A 13776-nucleotide genomic window follows, 5' to 3' on the forward strand; every position below is an offset into this window, starting at 1 on the left:
TACTTTTAAGTTTAATCAAAAAGCATTTGTTTATTTATCAAAATTAATGTTGTCCCCTTCAAAGAAATCCCCCACCCCCAAATATAATACACTGATGCCAACGTTTCGTCCAATCTTCGAAGCACTTCTGGTAAGCACTTTATGGTATAGCCTTGAGTTCTTTCGGCAATTTTTTCTTCAGGGGTTTCTTAAGTTTTGGGAACAGGGAAAAGTCGCAGCGGGCCATGTCGGGTGAATATGGTGGTTTTGTTTTTGGCCAAAAAGTTAGACACAAGCAACGATTAGTATTGAGCAGGCGCTGCAAAATCCGTGAATTGTTTTCTCACAATTCGGGATGTTTTCTACGTATTGCTTCTCGCGAGCGGCGCATAACTTTACATACTCTTTATTGACCGTACGACCTTGTGGTAAGAACTCCTGATGTACTACGCCACGATAATCAAAGTAAATAATAACAGTAAGCAAATTCTTGGCATTTGATCGAACTTAACGTGCTTTTTTCGGAAAAAATTGCATGGCACGAGCGAATAGAGATGCCGACATCTTCAACCACTTCTCTAATAGTGATTCGACGATTTTTCAATACCATTTTTTTCACTTCTTCAGCGCTTTTATCAGTTATTGAATGTTGGAACAGCTTGAACAAGCTATAAACAACTTTTTTGCTCAAAGTAGATTCACCATATGTCGTTGTCAACATTTCAAGTGTTTTGCAGCACTGTATTCCATTTTTTACACTAAATTTTATACAAATTCTTTGCACCATTTTTTTGACAGCAGAAAATCACAGAGCACACAAAACACGTCTAACGCTGGTGTCTCCCAAAAATAAAAGCAAACGGCCAAACTGGCTGAAACTGGAACATATGTTAGGGACGTGTGTTCCAACATAACAAAAAAAAAACGAAGATTGAATGTACATGGCCCTCCCAATTTGAAGTCACCTTACTTTTTGAACACACCTCGTATATTTAGTTTTATTAATATCTAGTTTAACCCCGTACTGAGCATACATCGTTGGAAGGCGTAAGGTTGTGTGTAGAGTGTTTTCGGCGTATCTGATGTTATTTATAATTTTTCAGTAACTCATGGCTTCTTTAAAAATATCTTCGGAATATCTGATGAACACCAAAGGTGACAGAAAGCAATCTTGATGCACCCCCTCGTTTAGATGAGGTTTAATTTTTACTACTGCCTTCTATACCAATACAGATTATGAATAATTCGGATATCTCTGGTATCTGTCCCAGACCTTTTAAAGAGTTGAAGCAATATGTCATGTTGCACTCTATCAAAAACTTTTTCAACCACAGATACATATCATAATTCACTTTCCGACACCTCTGAATTAGCACCCCGACACCAAACAACGCTTCCATCGTGCCAAGACCTTTACTAAAGCTTATCTGGATTTTACCAATTCTTTCTTTCAATTCGCTATGTATTTTTTCGTGTGTTTTAAAACATGATTCATCAAGTCGATTGTTGCTCTGTTCTTTATTCGAAACGTAAAGAAGACTAATTTTAACCAATCCTAGGGCAGTATTCCAGTGTTATCTACAATGTTGAAGAGTTCTGTCATTGCTGCTATTCCTTTATCTTCTAACAACTATCTTCTGACTTCCTCTTTAATAATTAGTGGTTCAGTGTGTGTTATATTGTCAGGATCATTTTCCTGTTGCCGTCAAATAATTCGTTATGGTGGTTGATAAACACCAGTGAGTCTGTTTCCTCTCCGACCCCGAATGACTCTGCTGAGTGTCACTTCGCTAGTTGGTTTAATATATCATGCTTTCTCTCCATTCCTTCAATTTCTTCACACTGCTCAGCATGGCAGACTTCTTTTGCTTGTCGTATCTTGTGAACTTTCACAAGCTAAAAATGTTCTCAGAAGAGTCAACCTTTAGTATAAACGGCATCGTAGCGCGAGATGGTGAAACAATGGAAATCCAGGGTATAGATTTTTGAAGAACTAAAAGTTTTAGCAAATATCGAAATCAATCAGAAAATTGCATAGACTATAGAGGGGAAGTGTTTTAGATATAACATTATATCCATTTATCTTTTTGTCTGTTTCAATATGCAATATGCAAAGTTTTTATTTATTTTCTGCAACCGCTATGAGTCTGTCATTTTGGATTATTAATGTTCTGTATTTTAAAGTTAAGGTTTTTCTTATTTTGACCAATACGTTAGAAACGTCACAATTATGAGAGGTACAACCAAATAAATGATAATGGGATAATGGGTTTCGGCTTTGCAAATTTCTTAAAAAAAGAGGAATAGAATATAAAGTGTGATAAATAATTGTATTCAGAATAATGCGTTTTATCGAATTCCGGTAACATATATAGGAGATTCTATTTAAAGTTTAGATATCAAATAACTGTTTGTATTAGTTTTTTTCTATTGGCTTTTACAGTAATACAGTTACAGCCAATCAAAATGTTATCAGGATAAATTGAAAGCACCGTACATCACACTTTATTTACTATTTTAATGATGCAAAAAATTCCCGGTGGTCGTTAATATGACAAATTCAGTAGTCTAAAATGGACATTTGATTTTGAAGGTAGCTTTTTCACAAATTTAGTTTATTTGATAAAACTCTAATAAATTCGGTACACCCAAACTGAACAAAATACCTATCTGCATGTCAAAATCGAACGTTAAAATTTAGTTTTTAATCGACTGTGCCCAATGATTAATGGCGGTTTTAGTATTAGAATATAGTGAACCTGCAACCAGTTTACCATTCCAGCATCATTAAAATAACAGCCGAGACGAACGCCAGTTGTTGACCTGAGTATTCGGCAGTTCATATGCAAATTTTATTAATTATATTATTTTTTTGATTTTTGAATACATTTCGTATTTTATGGATTTATGTGAAAATTTGTAATTTTCGATATTTGGATAATTTTAAGAATTATAAATTATGTGGGCACAGGACGAAGCAGCCGTTTAATTCCCAAATTTAAGCAGATTTTCCGAACAACTTGAAACAATGTAATATTTTTCAACAAAACATTCAATGTCATTGCGTGCTGATCACCTGAAAATTTCTACTATCGTTCCCCTTTGCAACATGGTTAATTGTAACAGATTTTCTGAGTACTATCCTTTGAATTCACCCCACTTGAAGATTGTTGCTATATATGTTTTCTTGAACTGTTCCAAATATGAATTCTAAATTAAACAATATTCCATTGAAAAGAGTTAACAAGGTTAATCATTTAGCGTTTATTCTGGACTCTAAACTTTTATTTCAGTCCCATATAGAGACTATGATTCCGAAAACATTACGTACTCCGGTTATTGAGAACCCACCTACCCACATATTTTATTGCAGTATGGCGAGAAGTGTTGTGGAGTATTCGTCAATAGTTTGAAGTCCGATTTACCACATTTAGAGTAGAAATAAAATTCATGCATGCTCTTAATTTTCGTTTAAATAAAATAAAAATAATAAAAAAATAAATAAATTTAAACTTCACGTTCTTAATGATCCTCATTACGTTACTTTAGTTACTGTTATATAAAATACGTAAATATATGATAAAGTATTTATAATATCAAACCAAGACGCACTGTTTTCGCTTCATCTTTTTCTATACAATTTGTTTTCATTATCCATACTTCATTGCTTTTCTTTGTCATTGTGTTTTGCTTTAATTATAAAATAAATAAGACTATAAAAATTTATTTTGAATTTGATAGTATTATGCGAATCTCTTACTAAATATTGTGGCAACCCAAATAACGTTTTCCTACTACTTAATCTCATTTGGCACGAAAAGCTTGCTATATTTCATCATTACCAAAATAAATGCGCTAATGCTAATAATAAAATAACAATCATCTTTCTTATGCTGGAAACTTCACTTAGCTAGGAATATTTCTTTCTTGATGGTTTTATTAAGTCCCCAATAAAAAAGTGTTGCGGTATAAAGCTAAACAAAATTGGAATAATAGTGAACAAATGTCAACTATCACTTATGCAATAGTTGATTATTTATTGGTCTTTTAGAACAGTGTGCCATAAATATCAAAATAAAGTTTGCAATTAAACTAAAACTGCCTTAAAAAATTGTGCAAAGAAGGAAGTTGGTCAAACTACACCAAATTCGACTGGGCTATAATTCTTGTAACAATCTATAGGTTTCATAGTAGGTGTAGAATATGTACTATATACTTTAAAATTTTTGTTGTTTTACGAAGTAATCTGTAAAGTCCTAAGTGTGAAAATGATATAAAAGGGTTTTATAAAAACTGAAGTAATCAACGCCCAAATTTATGGATTCAATTTTATGAATCTGAAATTATTTTAGTATTTATAACTTAAGCTTGTAACACCGCCTGGTTTTTTATAGAACTATAAACACTGCTATAATAGTTCTGCTTTTTATAAAAACCATATTTTATTATATTTATTATATTCTTTGAGATTTATAACGGTTTTACGAAATAAGTTATAAGACCGCAAGTTTTATAAAAGAATTATTAATAAAGCTATAAAAACTGAAACAATCAACAACAATCAGTCCTGGAAAAATATTATAAAACTTTATATGAAGCACCATAGTTGATTGAGCTATAAGTTTTATAACATTCCTTAGGTTTTGTATTAGCTGTAGAATATTTATTCGTTTCTTTAAGACATAGTAAGGTTATATAAAAGATTTTATTGAAAACTTCGACACCCCCTTGTATCTTGATTATTCTAGAGTTTATTGGAAAAGAAAAATGTGGGTTACTTGCTCTTTTATACTCAGAATTCAATGGCCTTTAATTGTTTTAGAGAAACAAACCGTAATTATATTTTTTTAAAGGGTCACCCTGTACATTTTTGGATAATATGATTGAGTCTGTGAAGAATATTTCAAAAATCTATAACACTCTATATGATCAAATATACTTCCGCAGGCTACTGTAATACTTTTTACAAAACTTCTGGCTTCCTCCTGCGGCTTTTGTCGTGTCGAACTTGCTAACGTTTTGCCAATCACCCTGTTGACTTCTTTAGAGCTTAACTGAAACTGTTCAGATACTGGACAGAAAGAATCCAGAAGTTTTGTAAAAAGGAACAGTCTATGTGGAATATTAAGCCGAATAGTAAGGTTTTGGATAGTTTAAAAAATACAAGTTTAGTTTATTTATCTAAAAATCATCATAAAATCATCGAATAATTGGCATAAACTTCTTTATAAGTGCTTAATAATAAAACCTCAAGCTGCGAAAAATATTAGCTAGAAAATACCCTCATTTAATGCACCGCACATTTTGTGTAATAAAGTTCCACCTGGTTTTTACTTGCTTAGCGAGCTCAGTCATTTTCATGGAGCGTGAAATAAACCGCATAAAATGTAAATATCTATGACATGACGACTGCACTCGGCAATAGGAAACAATTAAATAGTAGATAAGAACACAAATTGAATTTGCAATACGCTCACTCGCTACTTTAGATAAGTAAAATCTAATCATAAAAGGCGTGAAGACCGATTACTTTGTTAACACGTACAGAAGTCGATTCAAGATTCAAGATCTGCGTTGCGCGAGTCCCAATTTCACTCTTTTATATGTAAATTTTTGCGTGAGAGCCTAATTTTCCTTTTGTTTAGATGGTGTTTATAGCCAGTGGAATTAATTAACGGGGTTGTCATGAAAAAGTATGTCAGCGGAATAACTTCGCTAAAAAAGCAGTGAATGCGAAAAATTTTAGGCCTTTAGCGTCTTTTCTCCAAATAGAATAATACATGCATTGAAGAAGGCTTGTCGGAAAAGATTTAGAGTACATTATGACTGACTTTCTTAAAGACATAATTTTGATTTGCTCTGTCAATGTTTGTGCGAAATTAGTGCAGTTAGTGCGGACTAATTTTAATTCTAAGGCTACGAGCCCTATATAATAGACTATAGCGTTCATCCGGGAGAGAGAGTCGGATGCAGTCAATCGTGAGGTTAATCCACTAGCCCGTCAACATTGATGCGCTTTATTAATGAATACAGCTTCTTTAGACTTGAGCTGCGGACCATTTGATGTTGTGTTGCTTTTACCCAGGGGTTGGTTGTGTCATTTAAAAAAAAAAGTAATTTAATTTTATTTTTTAAAGCTAACGTCTGATGTCCGTTTCGTATTGTTTTTATTCTACATTTGTTATATATAAAAATACATACATTTGTAAATACAAATAAAAAACCAAAGATTGTTGTTATGTCGCAAATAACCCCTTCCAGGGGCTGTTTGTGACACTGCTGGGGTTAGTTGCGACATAACCGAATACATTAAAAGCTATTTAGATATCATCATCCGAGTCACAGTTTTGGCAATATATGTTTTTGCCCAATATTTGCATTTGCATATTTTTCTTCGGAAAAAGAATTCTAGTAAGGCTCACCACAAATCAGACAAAATGTGTACGTATCATCTTCATCAGAGCTGCTTCATGAGGCCCTTATAGTTACATTTTTCTTCTGCTTGCTATTGTCAATATTTGTTACCTTACCCTTGTTGCACCGCACTCGTTAGCTTTTTTCTTCTATTCCCTTTCTTGTTTCTTTTTATATCCTTCTTCTGACTCGTCCTTGTTGGGGGTGTCAGTCCAAATAGCCACACGGCCACGTTTGCGTCCTCTTTTGGTGTTCGTCCTGTTGCTCGCCTTTGGTTCCGAACGTATATCTTGAGGTGAAAAATATGATTTACCCATGCCTGAGAGTCCGGATAAATTTGTCTCATCTACCTGACTTTTTCGAGCATCTGTAGATTTAAATCGGAAGTTAAGTTTATGCTTTTGGGTGACTTCTTTATTGGTGTTCTGTTTTAGGAATATAATATTTTTCGAGCATCACTTTCTAGGATTTTTAGGGAATAACTTTTATCCAATAAACGTTGGGGAGTCATTTCGGGAGGCTCGTTATTGTTGGGCTCTGTTTCGACGGTTTCTGGATTTAATCTGTAGATAACATCGTCGCCAAATACGTATCTATTAAAAGGACAAATCCTATGAATCCCAGCTTGAATATTATTTGGCGTGGTAGCAAATGGCAAAGCCTCGTTAGCAATACAGGGAATATATTATCACTGTCTCACCTGGATGGTTTCTCATGCAGGAATTAATCGCAGTGTTGTATTTTTTTAGCGGACCATATACTGACTTGTCTAATGGCTGTAATTTATTATTTATTATACAGGATAAGTAATACTGCCCCAAATTGATTCTAACAAATAACCCCTGTCACAACCAACTCCGGTGTCTACTACACTTTGTCGCTTGAGTAGGTATGCTTCTTAATGTCGTTCGTTAAAGAGAGAAAGATCTATCTCACATAGTTCTGTTGTTGCTTTGACTTTATAATTTGATATAATTTTGTCAATACCCTTTTCAGTGTGGCCATTAATCGAATGATTCTGGGCCACTGCATATTGCGATCGCTCTTTTGCAGAGTGTTTGGGTGACTCCTATTTTGGCTGCCGTTTTTTATAGTTTTTAAATATGTGTATGTTTTCTGTATGCCGATGAGCCAGTATTTCTACTTGCTAGGACATCCAGGAACTATAGGCAGCCGTTCTTATCTTTCTCAAGGATATATTTTATGGACGGTGCCAAAGAATTAAGCTGATTAAAAAGTATAGCTGTCTATCGGTTCTATTGTAGATTATCAAGGTATCGTTAAAATATCGAAGCCAGATCCTAGGTTTACGAATTGCCCCATCTACAGCGTAAGTTTCAAACCATTCCATGTTTATATTCCCTACCACCCGGGTGAGAGAGAAACTCATCGGTATGCCATCTTAGGCGTAAAACTTATCTTTGACTTATTATCTAGCCTGGACAATGTCTAACGATTCCACCAAGGGCACGCTGGTGTATAAATTTTTCGCGTCAAAGCTAACAAACTTGTCTGAAAGACATAATCTTACATTTTTTAAAATATCTACCAACTGTGGGGAGGTCTTTACAGATTAAGGAATTTGTCAATGTATTACTCAAAGGTAGAAACATCGAATCAACAGCCACAGTGTAGCCACCAAAGACCCTGTGAATGTGGTGAGTGATATCGCAGAAATGAAAAGATCTTTAAACTAAACCTACAGCGGGTCTTTGACGTCATTTCATTTTTTGTTAACATGGGTAATAATTTTTGAAATAAGGAACTATCTATCTAAACGTTAGAATTGAAGAACATAAGGAACACAAAATAAGGGGTGAAAAAAAGGCCAACATTAAGGAAGCTGAATTAATTAAAAACAAGGGTAACATTTTTAGCAATCTCAGCGTGGAAATACCTGCAATCTGTCCACCCTTAATAGTTCCGATCATGATTGTGTCCTAGCGGAACGACCTCACGCTTGACTGCAACAGACTCTGTCACGGACGAACGCTGTAGTCTAGTATATAAGCCTCATAGCGTAAAGACACTAGAAATTGGACATTCTCTTCTACTTCTCTTACCACCTTCAAGCAAATATTTGAGAACCGGTACGGGTATGTTTTTGTTATTTCGTCCGTTTTTAGGGAACATATTGTCGATACCATTGTGTTCCTTTTTACTTGATAGGAGTCTATAAATTAATAAAATGATAAGATTAGCGCAGATTCTATGTTTCCGTCATGGTTACTTTCTTCTCTATTGAAAAAAGCAGCTATACTATTTACAAGTTTTCTTGATTCCTCATGTTTCGGTTGAACTTGCTGAGGTTTCTAAATTTGAAAAACTAACGTTAACACAAGCGAAACCATCAAACTGTTCTCAACTACCAAACACTGTGGTAAGCGTATCATCACCCAACACTCTGAGGCGGAAAAATCAGTTCTTGCATAAAGTTCCAACTTTGTTCTTGCCAAGATGAAATCTCAAACAGCTAATGAAATTCATTTTGAAACCTCAAAAATCCTTAAATAATCCAAAGTACGTCACCCCTCACTGATCTACTCTTCGCGTCTCTACGGACCACCAAAGATTCACAAACCAGGAGTACTCCTTTGACCTATTGTCGGCACCATTGGTTCTCCAAAATATGCTCTACTTATATATGTAGCTTTTATATTAAAACACTTCACGAGGATAAACCGATAGTTTCGTACTTAATTCCTTTCACTTCACTTAACAAGTAAGACTGATTTAACACCGCAAAAATCCTTAAAAGATTCAAATCTCGTAAACATAATATTCCAAAGCCTGAACGTATAGCTTTAATCTCTAAAATCTATCGCGACATCGTAGTTCTAAAAGCAGATAAAGGAATGCTACGATGGTCATGATCACAAGTGAATATCAGGAAAAAATTCAAAACGGATGCTATCGTCCACTAAAAAATTAACCCATATCATGTATGGACTGCAATCTTAAATCTGTCAAAGACAAAATTTCGTTTGAGATACCAGGATTTTACAGCATTCCCTGTATACATCGCAAAGAATATATCGCAGAAAAAGGGCGAACACAAATAAGTTTCAGTTAAGCACTGAAGAAACTATCAGGATGATTGGCGAAACATCGGCAACTTTGATTTATCGACAACCGACCCAAGAGGAATATAAATTAAATTGTGGAAGTTTCTTTGAAAAATTAAAGAGACAGCTAATTAAAAATCTTTATTCCGATCATTCCAAGTTGACTTGCTGATACCCAAATTTCTGTTGCGCAGAGAAACGAAAGCTCTTGATTTTCTTGGAGTTGATAGATTAAGTCGCTTTCAATTTGGACAGTCAACTTGAGATTGGCTAGGACATAATGGCTGCAATGTTCATTTTTGCATTACTTGGCAACTTATTCGAGGTATGAGCACTTTAAGCATATTGTCGTAGCGAAAGATATATATAAAAGGTATATAAAAGTATCTGCCATCTCTCTTCAAAGAAAATAGAGACAATTTCATTCGTTTCATATCCCTATTCAACACCCGTCAAGATTAACATCGGTTCTATAGTTTAGAGCTACTTTATTTCAACCTTTGTCCGTTTCTTGGTTTTTAAGTCTTTTTTGATGTAGTTAGTTATTTTAAAATAAGCAATTTAAATAACAAGTGTCCACGAAAATACTAATAACCTGTATATATTAATATTAAGAGTAATAATAATAATTTTGGCAAAAATATTATTAATAATAATAATAAACAGCTTTTGTTACATATATATGAAGCGTGAATTCAGATAAATTTTGTATTTAAATTTTGTTGATACTTTCATAAATGGAAAGATATTCTACCGTAATAAACCTTCCACTCCGTACTCGTTACGATTTGATAAAAAATATAGCTTGCGAAGTATCATCGAGATATTTCGATTAATAAAACTACAAATGTGTTAAAATTAAAAGCCGCAATGAAAATCTAAAAATCAGAAAGCATAAAAGTGAATTATATAAATTATTAATATAATCCATAGGCAACTGTCGAGAACCGGTGTTTCCTTAGCTAATTTTGCGAAGTTATAAAGTTTATCATACAAAATATCGTAATCGGCGACAATGTAAATTTTAATGGCTTGTGGAAGTTCCACTACAGTTATAAAAAACTCATTTATTAAAGCAGTTTGGTTTTGTATGCTTTTATTTTAGGAGGTATAAGGAACGCCAAAATTGCATTATTTAAGTCACAGAGTGCGCAAGTTTTAAGGATAATTAAAAATACTTTCCATTCCATTTTCAATTTAATTCGCTTGATATAAATAAAACAAACATCTTAGTACTTGAAAAAATATGTATAGAGAATGTCCCACTGAGAACCTAGGAGGTACGACATTACGAAATTTATTAAGTCAATCGACCAAGACAAAATGCTTGAAATTATTTTCCCACCAGGGGACGTAATTGTTAGCTTGAATTTTAAAACTGAATTTCTACAAAAATCTTATAGTTAAGAAAAAGTCAAATCTTTTTTGTTTAATGCTCATTGCTCTATCTCTGGCAGGAAGTGGTGGGGGTGTTTGAATATTTATATAATATAAATTGTTATAATATTTACATATAGGATGCCAAACAATATTTAAATTGCACTAAATATTTTACAAATTGGAACTAATGAAAACGGTATTCAGTCAAGAAACATTGACAAGCATCAAACGAAAGATGCCAGCGCTTCGTCAGATAAAAACAAAATTTAATTTCATGGCACACTTGATATTTACCAGTGAATGATTTCCGTCAACTAAGATTTCTCTGAATGGTTTTACACATTTTTCTACATAAAGCATAAAAATGTTATAAAATAATGTTGTCTTCATTACCGACACAATTAGTGATTAAGCGTTAATGGAAAAATAAATGATAATAATAAAACTGCAAAGCATACTAAAACATAAAAACGTTAGCCACGGCGTAATTGGTGCTTTTCGAAGGAATTGTAAAAAAAATAATTATCATAAATTAAGTAATTAACATAAATAGTGATTTTAAATATGATTTGATATAATAAATAGTAAATAAGAGTTTTATTTGCTAAATTCTAGACAATAAAAGCGATTTTTTCAATTATTCAATTTAATTATTTTGTTTATATTTCAGGTTAGGATGAATATATTGAGATACGGTTTTCAATGGCTTGTTGGATCCTTGTTTGACCTTCTAATGACATAAACAAACTCGCATTGTTCAATTTATTCTTTTTTCAGACAATTATTTTTTTGTGATTATATCAGATAAATCTACTCGGTGGCAAAGTAAACACGATCGCATCACTCATTGCACTATTGATTGTCTCAGAAAACCCCTTTTTAATGACTTTAAGTCTATTAAAATGCGTTAAGCATTTTGGGAGATATTTAAGATGTTTCATTTCGATTTCAGAAACACGAACATAATTTCCAGCATTTTTTTTGGGCTAATAGTCGTCTCCTTACTGGGACACCCGGTACATAATACTTAAGTATTGCTGGGTGACTCATATCGATATGCTGTGTCATAAACTATCGACTCTATGTTTTGCTTTGTAGACTAGGGTAAATTACGAACCTCAATGTGAAAGAGTATTCAAGTTGTAAAAACGAGATGTTAACAATATTGTTTGTTCTTCAATGTACACAGACTGCAAAGATATTTGAAACACTCTATTCCTTTTAACTGCACCTGACATTTATATCTCTAATGGTATTGTAAATTGAAAAATGAATGAAGTAGTAGAACTTTCAAAAAATTTGCTTAGAACTTTTTAATAGACAGCTGTTTCCATAGTAGGTATAGATAAATATCTTAACGTGTATGTATTGACTGTAAGATCTGTCCGTCAAGTTTCCTATTTACTAGTAGTTTGGAATAAAGATATTAGATTTGATTTAATTTGAATATTCCAGACCATGTCACTTTTACACTACACACTTCTATAAAATGCATAAACATTCAGTTTATTTAATAATTTGCTTTATTATTTATTATTATTATCAAACCAAGGTAGACTTTTTAAAAGAGTTTAACAAAAATGGCAAAATTTAGATAACAAAAGAATTACTGATAATAACATTCTTTTTTCTTTTCCTTTTTTAATTTTTTGTTTTTGTATGCCATTTTTTAACTTATTATTATTTTTTTTACCAATGAAGACTATTTATTGTTATTATTATTCTAATAAAGACTGGAGTAAATATATCAAATTAATACATAGAATTTTGCATTGCAGATAAGAGGCTACCATTATCTATCGAATTAAAAACTTGTGGAAAACCGTGGCGATGGCGTCGATAGGATATCCGAACATATTTTTTAAATTTTTTCAGATAATTTACCATACGTAAGTACATACGTAAGTACCACTCACCAAATCGTGTAATTCTGATCTAGAATATACATTTGATCGAGATCATTAAATATTTAGTTCAATGAGCGATGAAAAATCATCGCGAGAGTAATTCCGCGGATCAGGACGTCCACGCTAGGTACGTGTGAAGATGGTGAAAGGTTGGAGAATGTGCAACGAGAATTTGATATTAACTATTAATTATGATTTTATTTTCATTTCGAATAAGTGTACATTGAACGACGAGGTTTTAAAAGTTGAATATTAAAAAGCTCTTAGAAAATTATATCATACCCTTCACTATTACGTTATCGGCGAGGAGATGGAAAAATATATTCAGCATTATATGTGGCGGATAGCTAACAACGTAAATCACCTAAGCTAAAAATATACTAGCAAACCGATGGTCCTAGACAAAATTTTCACCAGGGAGGATAATTATTATTTGTTTTATGTGTTTATTTATTTATATACTAACTTAACAGAAATACGTTCATTTACAAGATGGGTGTGAACAACCTACGAAAGTCAATTTTATAATTAATTTCATATTTCAAATAGTTTAGATTTCAGCTTACTAACTGACAATACATGCTATAAAACTCACTCTAACCGGATTTGATTACACAATTACAACAATACTTACTATAAGAGTATGGGTTATTGCCGACTTAAAAATTCTCAAAAATTAGCACATCTTGTAGCATAAACATTAGTAATTCGGGAGCAATGATTATTTAAAAATTTATATCAAAAAATTACACACATATCTTCTGTTTTGTGGAGAATCAATATTGTTTGATTCCATAATGTTCGTCTTCGGTATGTGCCATTGGTATTCACCAGTTCCACGGTAATACAGATACCTTAGAAGAGTATTTTGCACCATTTCAATGTTAAGGCCCCCACAGACGCTCAGTATTTTAATGCATGCCGCCTGTGCAAATCTAATTTGTGCAGGCATATCGGTGCCTTTGTGTGAACGTCCGGTCGACTGCGCAGGCCATTGACCTGGCCTGAGCAAAATTAGACCGTGCTTGAAT

The 13776-nt window shown here is 33.0% G+C and overlaps 2 protein-coding genes across 4 annotated transcripts in view; one reads left to right on the forward strand and one right to left on the reverse strand.

Moving 5' to 3' along the window:
- The window catches only part of LOC132701001 (cadherin-89D), a 267876-nt gene that overhangs the window by 248023 nt on the left and 6077 nt on the right, over positions 1-13776 (reverse strand). The window lies entirely within an intron of this gene.
- Positions 1-13776, forward strand: part of LOC132701000 (serine protease nudel-like) — a 181079-nt gene that overhangs the window by 15207 nt on the left and 152096 nt on the right. The window contains exon 2 of the mRNA XM_060668606.1: positions 12617-12727. The gene's annotated coding sequence lies outside the window, so the exon portion shown is untranslated. The remainder of the gene's footprint in view (positions 1-12616; positions 12728-13776) is intronic.

Source organism: Cylas formicarius, unplaced genomic scaffold, assembly GCF_029955315.1.
Source record: "Cylas formicarius isolate icCylForm1 unplaced genomic scaffold, icCylForm1.1 PGA_scaffold_4__25_contigs__length_36172078, whole genome shotgun sequence".
NCBI lineage: Eukaryota > Metazoa > Arthropoda > Insecta > Coleoptera > Brentidae > Cylas > Cylas formicarius.